We start from the raw sequence: 13,547 nt of genomic DNA on the forward strand, positions 1-13,547 counted from the left end.
GTTCTGCCGGATGTCAGTTGGCGTTGAGGGATCGAGGGCGGCTGTTACGTGAGATGCTTATATGTTCTGTTCTTAACACATAACAAGTGGTCAGCAAATCGTAACTTTGTTTTAACATGTAATTAATCATGGCTCTTTTCCCCTCAAGTTCTCCATAAGAAATAGATGCAGGAATCAGACAAATGTGATCAAAATACCATTTTCATTACTGGCGGTTGATTGGAGACTCGGGTTTCACCTAGAACACTGATTGCCACATCTGGACCCAGGAATCTCCCCTGTGAGGTGCCAGTGGGTTTTCAGAATTACTTCTCAGTCATTGGGGTCCAAAGGGGAGAGAGTCCATTGGGGCGTTTCACTTTTTTTTTGTTTTGAGACAGAGTCTCGCTCTGTCGCCCAGGCTGGAGTGCAGTGGCGCAATCTCAGTTTGCTGCAACCTCTGTCTCTCAGGTTCAAGTGATTCTCCTGCCTTAGCCTCTGGAGTAGCTGGGACTACAGGCACATATCACTATGCCCAGCTAAGTTTTGTATTTTTGGTAGAGACCAGGTTTTGCCATGTTGGCCAGGCTGGTCTTGCCTTCCTGACCTCAGGTGATCCGCCTGCCTCAGCCTCCCAAAGTGCTGGGATTATGGGTGTGATCCACTATGCCTGGCCTGACCCTGTCTCTTTAAAAAAAAAAAAAAAAAGAAAAAAAGAAAAAAAAAGAAATAGAGTAACTTGTTACTCATTTTTTTTCCTGCATTTATGGTGAGCCTTGTACTAGTAGGTTGCAAAAAAGGAAAAACAACCCATGTTGGCCTTCTGCCATCCTGAACTTGACATCATAAATCTGTGTTGTCTTACACCACTAGGTTTGTGGTAATTTGTTATAGCAGCAATGGGAGACTAATACAGTTGAACGGAGCTATTGATTTAGTCTTTGATGGATATGGGCGTCGTCTTCACTTCATCATCATCCTGTGGAGATGGTGGTGGGAGGCTGATGTTTTGAAGATTAGGATTTTTTTGGTCATAACTCCCTGGTTGGACAAACTTGGTGTCTCAGAGGAGAGCTCCCGCTTTTCATCTGTAGCCACACCTGGGTCGGGAAAACCTACCGTTTCCACCCCCTGCCCATGCATTGTCTGCCTTTCTGGCCAAAGGAAGCCCTTGCCCCATTTTTGCGCTTATCCATCTGGGATTGCTGATGCCAGACCCGGTGACCAGCCCCCTCTAGATATTGGAGGGGACGTCTCTGAAGTTGTGTGGCGTGGCCCCGCTGTCAGGTGGGCCGGTGGTGTCATTCTTCGGGTGTGGTCAGTGGTTGCATGTTCAGCTGGGAGGCTGGTCGCTCTGATGTTCCCACAGCAGGGAAGTTCTTGTGGAGGTGTTTGCTGCAAAACAGAACCATCTTAGGCGGTGGGCTTCTCCTGGACTCTTCCCAGGAGCGTCTGTCTGACATGAGAGCTTGCTCTGTGTACTGAAGAAGAGATCCTCCTGCTAGGATTGGCCACACGCGACTCCAGAGAGACACAGGTCTGTCCGTGTCACATGCTTGCGTGACTTCCTCATCCACGTGTGGGTAGTGAACATCTGTGTCCTCTGCACTTGCTCCAGTTTTCACTTGACAGCGTCCTCACTCACCGTCAGTCCTGTGATGTCACTGGTTTCATCCTCGGCACGGCACTTGACCTTACCTGGCCGCCTCTGGCTGGATCTCAGGGCTTTCATACACAATCAACAAGAATTCTTGCTTTCCTGTTGGGCTGGGAGACTGGGGCCGCTGTAGTCCGCTTGTCTCCACGTGGAGCTTGGGAATGAGGCCATCGCACAGAAAGAGCAGCTGAGCTGAAAGGCAGAGAGAAAGGGAGCTCTGATCCTGTCTTTAGGGTCCCTGAATCCAGCTGTGCCTGCTGTGACAGTCCCACCCTGGACCTTTTGGTGATAGGAACAGTCATTCCGCTAGCCTCCCCTGCTCCTGTTGTCAAGCTTGACTAGTTTTCTATAGCTCATGTGTTCTATGGCAAATTATTACCTCTTTCCTGGATACAGGCCTGTTCGTCCTTGTAAAGGGCGATTATTTCTGTGGAATTGTCTTCCCACGTACAGTATCTGCTCCTGCACTGTAAGGTTTTTCCTCCTACCTCCCCTCTTACTGGATACTCCACTGTCATAACTGTTCCTGGCCACCATAGCGTAGTCCTGTTCCGTAGCAATGGATTTTAAAGCTGCGAACTCTCCTCAGCATCCCCATGTAATTAATCTGCAGTCAACCCAGGGAGAGAGGGAGAAGGAATAGACCATTGCTGGTGGCCATCAAAATAATCAGCAGCAAGGGCAGGAGACTGAGTGGGAGGAAGCTGACAGATGAGGGAGGCTTGGGAGCAGTTAAAAAAGTTTGTTCTCAGAAACAAAAGAAGCAAAAAAATGGGAAGTCATCAGCCTGTCTGGTGTGTCGTGTCTTTGCGGCTGTGTGGTGTGCTCAGCAATCCCTGCTCACACCCATGTGTGCTCTGTGCTCTGGCTGGGGTGTCAGTTTCCCCGGGGTGAGTCCAGTGATCCCCGATTCCACACCCACGTGTGCTTTGTTCTCTAAGGTGTTAGTTTTCCGGGGGTGAGCCCGGCGATCCCTGCTCCACACCCACGTGTGCTTCGTGCTCTCACTGGGGTGTCAGTTTCCCTGGGGTGAGCCCAGCGATCCCTGATTCCATACCCGCGTGTGCTTTGTGCTCTGGCTGGGGTGTCAGTTTCCCTGGCCTTCCAAAGAATGGGACAGGGCAGTTTAGAAGGCTGATTCAGTGAAGATGGAGAGTCGTGGGCTAGATGATTCCTGGAGCCCACAGTGTTTCAGGGGAGCTTGCAGGGTAACTTTTTATTCTTTTTTTCTTGAACCATTGCAGGCTTCAGGGCATCTCTACGTGCATGGCCTGCTGTTTCCACTCCCAGTGTGCACAGAGGCAAAGATGGCTTTGTTTGAGGCAGTCTTCTTCGGTTGCAAGGAATAGCAATCCACCAAAGCTCGCTCTGTGTGTGTGTGTCCCAAGTGGAGTAAACATGGAACCTCGTAAATCCCTTCACTCTGCTGTTTACCGCTTATGGTTTTCCCGTCCTGACTTCTTGACGATGGCCTTCAGTGCTTGTGATCTGGCTAAATTCCAGCCTCATCTCCCACCATCCTCCCTCTTGCTGTGTCCACCCCAGCCACACTGGCCTTTAGGCCAATCCTCAAACATGTCAGGCTGGTTCCTGCCTTAGGCCGTTTACACGTGCTGCCCTTATGCAGGGACGCTCTTCCCTGGTCTCTGTATGGCTGGTTCCACCTTGCCATGCAGGTCTCCATTCAGATGCTACCTCCTCTTGACTGCCCTGTCTTACCTTGTGCCGCCTCCCTCATTCCATCTCCGTCTTTTCAACATAGCACTTACCAGGCCCTCGAAGTATCTTGGTCATTGATTTTCTTGCTTATTTCTTCCCAGTGTTCCCCCTTGCACCGTACAGTCCACAAGAGCAGGGATCTTGGCATGTCTATTCCCCTGCTCTGTTGAAAGTGCCTGCACAGTGCTTGATCCATGATGCATGCTCTGTAAGTGTTTATAACATAAATGAATACAAATAAAATAGGAGCTGTTGGCTGCTGTTGGATCTCATGGCCTTTAGTTGATTTCAGATCCGTTGCAGCTGTGGAGAGCCTAGTAGTGGACAAATTCATAGACCTTCCTTTTAGTGCCCCCCAAATAATGTGCGTCACCCCCGTGAAACTGCATCTTTCAGTTGTGCCTCCAGTTGGATTCTCCTGATCACGTGTGGTTTTTGCTTTTAGTGACCACAGCTAGCATGTGACTTTGACCCTGCCGTAGTTGCATCTTTCGGAGCTCTTGTGATGACAAGAGTCATAAAATCTGATTTAATCTGTCTTAAGCGAATAAAAGAGAAGTCCAGGAGTATCTGCCTTAAGGGATGGTTTGATCCAGGGGCTCAAACAATATCATCAGAAGTTTTTTCTTTCTTAATTCGGTTTCTCAACTCTGTTACTTTTTTTCATTGTTGGGAGTGATGTGCTGGTAAACGTCTAACAAATAGCTCTCTGAAAAAAAAAAAAAAAAAAAAAAAACCCTGGTTTAGAATGTTTGCAGATTTCCATGGTGTTGTAAATCCTCCTTCTATGTCTGATTTCAGACTGCCAACACGATGTCACTGTTTGCAGAGTTGGAAAGAGACACACACAGTTAGCTCCCATGAGTCAGTACACGGGTGCTCCCATCCCTCACCGTGTGCTGGCCGCCTTCTCAGCCAGGTGTTCTCCTTGGACTAGCAAGAGGTTGCCAGCAGCTGTAGCTTTAGTCTTTCTAGCAGACCCAGCAGGAGAGGAGCTTCTCTCACTGTCCCATCTTTCCATCTCTTCACCCTATAGAGCAGTGGTTCCTAGTATTGGCTTTTAATGGAGTCACCTGGGAAATTTAAAAACATCCTGATGCTTGGACCCACCCAGATCCAAAAGTTAGTAGTGGGAATGAGGATTTTTTTTAAACTTCCGAAATGATTCCAGTGTGCAGGTTGGAGTGCGGTGTTTGGAACCACTGCCTTGGAGGATATCCCTTTCCAATTAATGAAGTTCAGAGTAAGCAAATATGCTACAAATGTGCTGACACTCTCTGATTCTTGGCCAGTGGTTGATATAGTAAATTAGTCAAGGGTGCACTTTTCTTCTTGAATCCTGATTTAGCCTCAGAATTTGTCTCTTCAACTAGGCACCATTGAGTTAAGACCAGGGAGGCTAGGCCAAGCGTGGTTGCTCATGCCTGTAATCCCAGCATTATGGGAGGCCAAGATGGGTGGATCACCTGAGGTCAGGAGTTCAAGACCAGCCTGACTGACATGGTGAAACCCTGTCTCTACTAAAAATGCAAAAATTAGCTGGGTGTGGTGGCACGTGTCTGTAATCCTAGTTACTCGGGAGGCTAAAGCAGGAGAATTGCTTGAACCTGGGAGGTGGAGGTTGCAGTGAGCCAAGATCACACCTCTTCACTCCAGCCTGGGTGACAGAGTGAAACTCTGTCTAAAAAATAAAATAAAAAACAAAAACCAGGGAGGCTCGATGGAAGCTGGTCACCACCACTGTGTGAGTTAACCCAGTGCCTTTACTGTGCCCCAATCCCTGCTGCCACAAGAATCCACCGTGGGTAATTGTATTTCATCTCCGTTCCCGACCCTTCCTGTCCCACCGTCATGTGCCCCCTCTCACTGCTCATCACGAAGCTGCTTTGCTGTTATGTTTGTCTCATGTGCCACCATCACAACCACTTTACGACCCCACTCTTGTCTCATCCAGTCTCCGCTCCTAGAAACGCCGCTTCCCTTATGCTTGCTCAGGCCAGCCGTTGCATTTATGGTAAGATCCAGCTCTTCTCCTATCACCTGAAAGAAATCTAATTACATGCATCTTTCAATTTCCTAAACCCCTGTGGTGCTTGCTACGAGCAGTAAGCAGAGTCTGGCATTTGCTTTTTGCTACTATGGGTTATTTTGTGGTCACGTCTTGTGTGTGTGCTCTGTCTACTCTGCTAGACCATGTGACCACATAGGGGGCAGGGTCTGGGACTTAGAAACTTGCAGGTTTTTTCTTTTTTTATTAATCAAGTACACAACAGGTGCTTAATAAAAACTTGTTACCGGGGTCCATCCAAGTGACTATCGGGAGTGATTTCAGTCACAGAGATGTTGATGTAGATGGAAAGAGCATTCCCTGAGAAGGGAAACAAGTCTCGGGAAGCAACATTCCATACCACTTAAGAGCGGGGAGATGATTCTCATTCTCCTTTCCTCTAGAAGTGACCACGCCGCTCTGCTCACGTTCCATGGGTGAGGGCTAGTCATACAGCCCCACCTGGGTACAGAGGGGTCTCAGAACTCTTCTCTCTGGCTGGGCAGCTGCTTTGCACAAGAAATCTACACTGTGGAAGTGGGGAGCATTGAGTTGTGGCCGGCCGGCCAACTCTGCTGTCCCTGCTGGAGCACTCAGAGGCATGTGGTCTCCATCTTCTCATTCATTTGTGTGGCTCTTCAGAAAGAGCTTATTTTGGGGTTTGTGCTATTGGAGTCTCAGAAGGAATACCTGATAGGTTGTGAGGGTCTATGGTAGGAAGGGTGTCCAAGAATGTGCTAGCGACATGTCTGTCAGATATGCTGAGTCACTTGGCTGGGTGTGGTGGCTCACGCCTATAACCCCAGCACTTTGGGAGGCTGAATCATGATGATTGCTTGAGCCCAGGCGTTCAAGATCAGCCTGGGCAAGCGCCTTCAGTGAGCCATGATTCTGCCACTGCACTGTAGTTTGGATGACAGAGCAAGACCCCGTCTCTACAAACAATTAAAACAAAAATTAGCCAGGTGTGCTGGTGCATGCCTGTAGTTCCAGCTCTTTGGGAGGCTGAGGTGGGAGGATCGTTTGAGCCTGGAAGGTTGAGACTGCCCTGAGCCATGATCATGCTCCTGCACTCTAGCTTGGGCGGTAGAGTGAGACCCTGTCTCAAAAAAAAAAAAAAAAAAAAAAAGAAAAAGAAAGACTAAGTCACTTGTTACTCATTGATTTCTGCATTTATGGAGATCCTTGCGGTACTAGGTTGCGTTTTGGAAATGTACTTAGCTTTGTTAGGGGGCTGTTAGAAGGTCTGTTCTGCACGGGTATGTTGTGGTATCATTTACATTGGAGGCACCAGTTGCGACGGAGAGACCATGTTGTAGCTGCCCCTTTCCGTAAGGTGCTTTTGGCTTCTCCTGAAAATCTTGGTTTACTAATGGGAAAAATAGGGCTTTAGATAAATTTGGTTGGTTGTTGACAAATGAGACAGGCAGGTATTCCCTGTGAAACTCACGGGTTGCAGGGGGTTAAAGTATATTGTCCTGACTCTGTGACGGTTTGGAGCCTGGAGAGATGATGGGCAGATTGTGGACTTAGCTGTGGGATTCCAAGTCTGGAAACAAGGGAATCTGGTGTTGCTGTGGTGGGCGGGGTCGCATACTGTGCTGTTCTTATCTCCTCTGTTAGCAGCTGCTGGTCATTGGTGGTGAAGCTTCAGAGTTATGTTCTGATTCTTTTCTTTTCTTTTCTTTCCTTTTTTTTTTTAAGATGGGGTCTCACTCTGTCACCCAGGCTGGAGTGCAGTGGGGTGATCTCAGCTCATTGTAACCTCTGCCTCCTGAGTTCAAGCGATTCTCCTACCTTAACCTCCCAAGTAGCTGGGATTACAGGCGTGCGCCACCATGCCTGGCTGATTTTTGTATTTTTAGTAGGGACGGGGTTTTGCCATGTTGGCCAGGCTGGTCTCAAACTCCTGGCTTCAAGTGATCCGCCCACCTTGGCCTCCCAAAGTGCTGAGATTACAGGCATGAGCCACCGCACCTGGCTTTGAGTGTTTTAAGAGTTTGAGTGACCACCTGCTGTCCTCTCACTCTCCAGCTCGAGACTCCTCATTTCTGTTTGGACCAGATCCTGGTGGGGCTCAACGGCTCCATAGCTGGGACCTGTAGGTGGCTGAAGGGATGCTCCTGGGCCACCGGCCTCGTGTCTGACTCCTCTGTAGTCTCATCAGGACCACTTAGGAGACGTGGGACCAGCAGTGGCCCCAACTATCTGCTGTTCAGCGCTCCTCGGTCAATAGCATGAGTTGGACCTTGCCTACCTGCTGCTCTGCACTTAAGTCAGGTATTCCTTGTTTGTGTGTTGTCCTTAACAAGGTGGCATGACTTTAGGACGCTGGCCCTCTGTTGTTGTCGAGACTGAAGACTCGCTACGTAAGAGCCTGCCCATCTGACTGTGCATGGCCGAGAAGGGTGGCAGGTGCTGGCGGTAAGAGCGTGGGCTGTGAAGAAGTATTCGTTTGGGTCGAAGTCCTGGTTCAGTTTCTGTCTGTGTGCTCGTGGCACCTTCGACATTGGATACCTTTTGTCTAGTCAGTATCCATTCCCCCTTTCCTGGTAACTTGTTTTTTCTTTGGGAAACCCTCTGTCCAGCCCTCAATCCATGTGGTTTATGTGGGCCTGTCACCCCCCCCCTACCTTGGCTACTTCCCGGGCACACTGGTTCAGGGTGTGCATGTATTTTGGTCAGAGCCAGTCACTGCTGTGACAGTGCTGCTGGGGTCTTAGAGCAGGAGGCGCACACCTTTACTTGCTGGACTTGAACCGGAGAGGCTGGGGCTGGGGCTCATTTTTCCACTCAAGGGACTCAGACGTTCCCATGAGTGGAAAAGGTCTTGCTGTGTTGCCCAGGCTGGAGTGCAGCTGTAGAATCATAGCTCACTGCAACCTCCACCTCCTGGGCTCAAGCAATCCCTCCCGCCTCGGCCTCCCGAAGAGCTGGGAGCACTGATGTCCGCCATCACTCTCTGTGGGACTGAGAAGTCTTGCCTGAGCATTGAGTTGATGCAGAGGAAGGTAGAGTCAAGAGACAGAGAAAGGGAATCCAGCCAGGCCTGAAGCTCCTCTCCCTCTGGACTGCTCCACCGCCGAGCTTCCACCATCTTTCTGCTCCCCCTGGGCTTGCCTTCTTTTTTCCAGCTGCATCCTTGCTTCAGATTGTAGCCAAGGCGTCCTCACCTGCTGGCCATTCTCTCTCACGTGTTCCCTCCCTCCTTCCCTCCCTTTCTCCTCCTCTTATCTGTCTCCTCCCCTCCTCTCTCTCTCCTCTCTCGTTTCACTTTGTCGCGGTCTATTTTGTATTTGTTTTATGGGCAGAATCTCAAGTGGCCTTTACCTTTTCAGATACTAAGTTTATAAACAGGGGACCTCATAGTTGCTCTCCTCCCTGCTTGAAGTAACTGCCTTTTGGTCACTGTTTTCACCTGCAACCCCTGTGCTGAGGAGTAATTGAGAGAATTAGCTGTAAAGTTCCCAACACATCCTTTGGTGCAGAGTGGGGCTTCGTAAGCTGTTGTTCCCACCACCTCCCTCCCTCTTTACACAGACTCCAAAACCCCCGGGGGGTTTGGGAAGTGAGGTTGTTTACTTTGTGCAAAGTACAAGGTCAAAGCACCATTTCATTCATTCAGCCAATATTGATTGAATACTCCTTGAGTACCAGACACAGTTCTGGGAATACTTCAGGCCCAAGGAGACCCCTCAGATTTAGTGGGAGAGATGGACACTAAACATATAAACAAGCAGGTAATTTCGAATACATATTCTCATTCAGCTCAACCTTTTTCCACAAGGCCTTGTAACCATCTAGAGAAATCCCTGGTTGACACATAACAGAAGCTCTGTTCATGTGCTGGGCCTGTAATGTGCTGGGCCCCAGGGTAGCTTTCCCTGCAGCTTTTTTCCGTCTAACAGCTCTGTGAGGATGGGGGTGTTGCCTGTGTTTTACAGATGTGAGAAACCAAGGCTCTGAGAGGTGGGTGTGCTGAACCTCACTGTATTAGTCAGGGTTCTCCAGAAATGTGGACCAATTGTGTGTGTGTGTGTAGACAGATTGAGATTGATTGATATTTTAAGGAATTGACCCATGTGATGGTGGCATCTGTCAACTCTAGAATCTGCAGGGTGGGCCTCTAGGCTGGAGACCCAGGGAAAAACTGATGTTGCAACTCAAGTCCAAAGGCTGTCTTGGGGCAGAATTCATACTTCCTTATGAAACCTCCATTTTGTTTGTTTGTTTTTCCGAAAGCCTTCAGCTGATTGGATGAGGCCCACTCTCATGATGGAAGATAATCTGCTTTACTGATTAAGCTGTTAATCTCATTTAAACAATACTTTTGCAATGACATTTAGTCTGGTGTTGGATGAAATATCTGGGTACCGTGACCTAGCCACATTGGCACATGAAATTAACCTAGAAAGTAGCAGAGCCAAGATTCCTACCCGGATCTTTCTGTTAAATCCATGCTTTTCCCAGTGCTTCTGGAGTTGATTCTCTCAGACGTGTTCTCCGGCTAGGGTATGTTGCCTCTCCTGGGGCTCGGTGGTGGTGTGTGATGAGCTAGCCCAGACACGCCTGTGTATGTGGTGCAGCCTCTGTTGGACTGACTAGCATCCACCATGTACTTTGTCCTGAGAAAAAAATGCACCCTGTTCGCCTTTTCCCCCTGGAGACTGAAATCTGATTGTGTACCATGAGTCACATGGGGAGTCGGGTCAGCGTGGGAGGGACTCGGAAGTGGACATCACGGTTGGTGGAAAGCAGAACCATTGGCTTCTCAGGAGCAGGGCTGTGTGTAGACTGGACCTGCTCTCTGTCTGCGAAGGCTGCTTCCTCTGTGGCAGAGAGAAGCCATTGCCTGGAGGAGGAGCCTGGGGAAGCGTTCCTAGAACTGGAGGGGGAAAGGCAGGCACAGAACTTCCAGTTGGAGGAACCTGGGTCCAATCCCAGCCCCGTCTTTTACCAGCCCTGCGCTCCTGGAATAAGTTGCCATCTCGGAGCTTCAGTATTTGTATTTGAGGAGTAAAGATAACATATATTTTATATATGTTTGTGGGCCATTTGTATATCTTCTTTTGAAACAATGTCTGTTCTTGTTTGCTTACTTTTTTTTTTTTTTTTTTTTTTGAGACGGAGTCTCACGCTGTTGCCCAGGCTGGAGTGCAGTGGCGCGATCTCAGCTCACTGCAAGCTCCGCCTCCTGGGTTCACGCCATTCTCCTGCCTCAGCCTCCTGAGTAGCTAGGACTACAGGCGCCTGCCACCGTGCCCGGCTAATTTTTTGTATTTTTAGTAGAGACGGGGTTTCACTGTGGTCTCGATCTCCTGACCTTGTGATCCGCCCGCCTCGGCCTCCCAAAGTGCTGGGATTACAGGCTTGAGCCACCGCGCCCGGCCGTTTGCTTACTTTTTAATGAGATTATTCATTTTTTTCATGACTGATGTGTTTGAGTTCCTTGTAGATTCTGGATATCAACCCCTGGTCGGATGTGTACTTAGCAAATACTTTCTTGAGTGGAGAAAGAAAACATGGTAGTATACACCATACTATACTACTCAGTCACAAAGGGCTGGGCGCTGTGGCTCATGCCGGTAATCCCAGCACTTTGGGAAGCCGAGGCGGGTAGATCACCTGAGGTCAGGAATTTAAGACCAGCCTGGCCAATATAGTGAAACCCCCTCTATACTAAAAATACAAAAAATTAGCTGGGCATGGTGGCATGCACCTGTAATCCCAGCTACTTGGGAGGCTGAGGCAGGAGAATAGCTTGAATCCAGGAGGTGAAGGCTGCAGTGAGCCAAGATCGTGCCACTGCACTCCAGCCTGGGCAATGAACGGAGTGAGACTCTGTCTCAAAAAAAAAAAAAAAAAAAAAAAAGACTACTCAGCCATAAAGAGTGGAGTACTGTCTTTTGCAGCCACTTGGATGGAACTGGAGGCCATCATCCTAAGTGAAGTAACTCAGGAACAGAAAAATAGCACATCCTCTAACTTACAAGTGGGAGCCAAGCTGTGGGCACACAGGGGCATATAGAGAAACATAAGGGACATTAGAGACTCTGACGGGGAGGGGAGGCGAGGGATGAAAAACTGCCTGTTGGGACCAGTGTACACATTGTTTGAGTGACAGGTGCACTGAGAACCCAGACTTTGCCGCTACACAGTTCACTCAAGTCACCAAAAGCAGTTTATACCCGTGAAGGTATTGAAATAAAGAAAAAATTAAAAACAACATTGACTTTATAGAATTATTTGCAGTTTAAAAGTGATGACACATGCAAAGTGGCAGGCAGTGGTTGATGTTGTGGGTTGGAAATGCATTTAGGAGAGTGTCCAGGCTGTGGAAGGTCACAGCACATTAGCAGACACCTGTAAATTAGTTTCTCCAAGTGGATGAATAATTAAGATGAGAATTATAGAGCAAACCTTTTCAAAAGCTTTGCAATCCATTATCCTGACAAAACAGTATTTGTGTCATTAGCCAGTTTCCCGACCTTTAAATAAAACCCTGAACAGGCAGCCCCAGTACCCAGCTCTATGTGGCCACCCCAAATTGCAAGGTGGGCTGGGAAACGTGGGGCTTATTTGGCAGATAAGGAAGGAGCGACGACGAATACTGGGTAGGCAGCCAGGAGTCCCTGCTTCTTCTGGTGGCCTTGGAGGATGAGGCTGATGGAGTCAGGGATGGAGGGTGCTAAAGTCCCCTCAAGCCACCCCTGTGTACCCCACTCCAGGGAAAACAACATCAAATTTTGGGTCACAGCTGCAAGAGGATCCAGTCCCAGGTTCTAGAAGAGTGGCCCTCGTCTCTCTGGCGACCTCCATAAGGGGTAACGTTTTATTTGTTCAACCTGATTTCTTCCCTGGCAGGAGGCTTTCTCCTCCCAAATCACTGCAAACAGAATTGCCTCAAAATATCAAGTATCGATTCATGATTGTTGTTCATTTCATTTTTATTGTTTAGTAGAAAACAAAGACCCAGAAACAACAGGAGCAGTTGGAGTGCCTCAGCTCCCTCCTCGGAGGCGGAGGCCAGACATATATTTATTGTTGTCATTATTAACTTTTTGGGGCTGTCTCAGCATTGTGTTTATGGGTGTACTTTGTCAATCAGCTTTTGTTTTCAACTCCTCTCCCTCCTGCGAGCTGACAGGTGGCTTGTTTTGTGAAAAGCCACTTTGAGTTTGAAAACTGCTCTAAGTTTCTCATTGCAGCTTTTGTAAGGAAACTGGTCATTTTGTTTTGCTCGAGTGGGTAATGATGCCATGGACCTTGGTTGAGAGTGGCTTGCCTGAATATTTTCTTTTTCTCGGGCTGAATGGAAGAATCGACACCCTGTACAGAGAGAGCCTCTCTCCTGGTCCGGGCCCAATTCACTGGTGTATGGATTCACTTGCATTCTTTGCATTTCCGTAGAAATAGACTCCCTCCTTGTGCTCTCTGTGGTGTGCTTTCTGTGTACTCTGCAGTCTCCCTGATGCCTGGCACACCACATTCACCTCCAGAAACCCCTGCTCCGGGAAGCCCTGCATGATTTCCCTGCCATCATTTTTCCTAGTTGGTCCCTCCCAGGTCTGTTGCTGCCTATTTTATACTTTAAAATTTTAATCTCTTTATTTCTTTGGTGACAGATTCAAGAAACATTAGCCAGGATAAAAGCTCATGAGAGTAGGGACTGACTTGATATTGATACTGTTGTGCACCTAGCTTCCAAAACAGTGCCTGGTGCCTGTAGACATTTGATGAATGAATGAATGAGTGAATGAATGCATGAATGAGTTTGCTGAGCGCCTAATAATAGCTAACATGGATTAAGCACCACTGCTAGGCCCTGTGCTAACCGCTTCATGGCAACTGTCCTTTGAGGTGGGTGCTATTATCCCCATTTACACGGGAAAACTGAAGCTTGGAAAGGTCAGAGACTGGCTGGGCATGGCGGTTTACACCTGTAATCCCAGCACTTTGAGAGGCTGAGGTAGGAGGAGGTTTGCTTAAGGCCGGGAGTTTGAGACGCCATCTCTACATTTAAAAAAAAAAAAAAAAAAAATTCAGAGTGTGTATAGTGGGGTCAGACTGGGCTAAAGTCCCCTCCATGCGCGCTATGTAAGTATTAGATTGTTACCATCAAGCGCGTTGCCCCAGGTGCACAGC

At 48.5% G+C, this 13,547-nt stretch overlaps 1 protein-coding gene and 1 long non-coding RNA gene across 31 annotated transcripts in view; one reads left to right on the forward strand and one right to left on the reverse strand.

Moving 5' to 3' along the window:
* The window catches only part of SNX29 (sorting nexin 29), a 657,788-nt gene that overhangs the window by 216,253 nt on the left and 427,988 nt on the right, over positions 1–13,547 (forward strand). The window contains exon 15 of one of the 30 annotated variants that reach the window (XR_013412449.1): positions 401–535. The exons of 28 other annotated variants lie outside the window; for them this stretch is intronic. The gene's annotated coding sequence lies outside the window, so the exon portion shown is untranslated. Of the gene's footprint in view, positions 1–400; positions 536–13,547 lie in introns of those variants that run through there. One more of the 30 variants, XR_013412453.1, reaches the window with a different exon arrangement.
* On the reverse strand, positions 7,253–11,274 carry LOC144338412 (uncharacterized). The gene is made up of 2 exons (XR_013412493.1): positions 10,803–11,274; positions 7,253–10,500 (listed from the first exon to the last, which is right to left on the reverse strand). It is a non-coding gene; the product is annotated as an uncharacterized LOC144338412 (long non-coding RNA).

This window comes from Macaca mulatta, chromosome 20 (assembly GCF_049350105.2).
Source record: "Macaca mulatta isolate MMU2019108-1 chromosome 20, T2T-MMU8v2.0, whole genome shotgun sequence".
In the NCBI taxonomy this organism is placed as follows: domain Eukaryota; kingdom Metazoa; phylum Chordata; class Mammalia; order Primates; family Cercopithecidae; genus Macaca; species Macaca mulatta.